The sequence below is a fragment of the Octopus bimaculoides genome, chromosome 4 (genome assembly GCF_001194135.2).
Source record: "Octopus bimaculoides isolate UCB-OBI-ISO-001 chromosome 4, ASM119413v2, whole genome shotgun sequence".
Classification (NCBI taxonomy): Eukaryota; Metazoa; Mollusca; class Cephalopoda; order Octopoda; family Octopodidae; genus Octopus; species Octopus bimaculoides.
The window spans coordinates 142,968,858-142,969,383 of NC_068984.1; positions in this window are offsets into that span (position 1 = coordinate 142,968,858).

The window sequence follows — 526 nt, forward strand, 5'->3', positions numbered from 1 at the left end:
ATATATATATATATATATATATATATATATATATACACACACATACATACACTCACAGCTGTATATGTATAAGTATGTCTGTCTGTCTGTGTCGATGTGCATCTGTATCTATAAGCATCTCTATATCCGTCATATATATATATATATATATTAATATTTCTGTTACTGTATTTTAGTGTCGGTCTGTAAATATCATAGCATCCTGTGGTTTTATTTTATCCATTTTATACATTTCCTCGTGGAAACTTTATTTTTTCATATCATCTTATTCATCTCTCACCAATATCCCACATACTGCTAAATTTATCTCTATATCTCACTTTACTTTCCTTTCTACAACTTCGCATCGAGTGTTTTTTCTTTCCGCGCTCATATTTTCTTAATATTAAGTCTTTTGTTCCATAACTTCGCACATTCTATCATTCTATGTTTGTATATATCTTACTTAATATTATTCGGCTCATGTATTATACGTATCGTCGTGTTTTTTTGTACGTTTATATATACATACATACAAATATATATA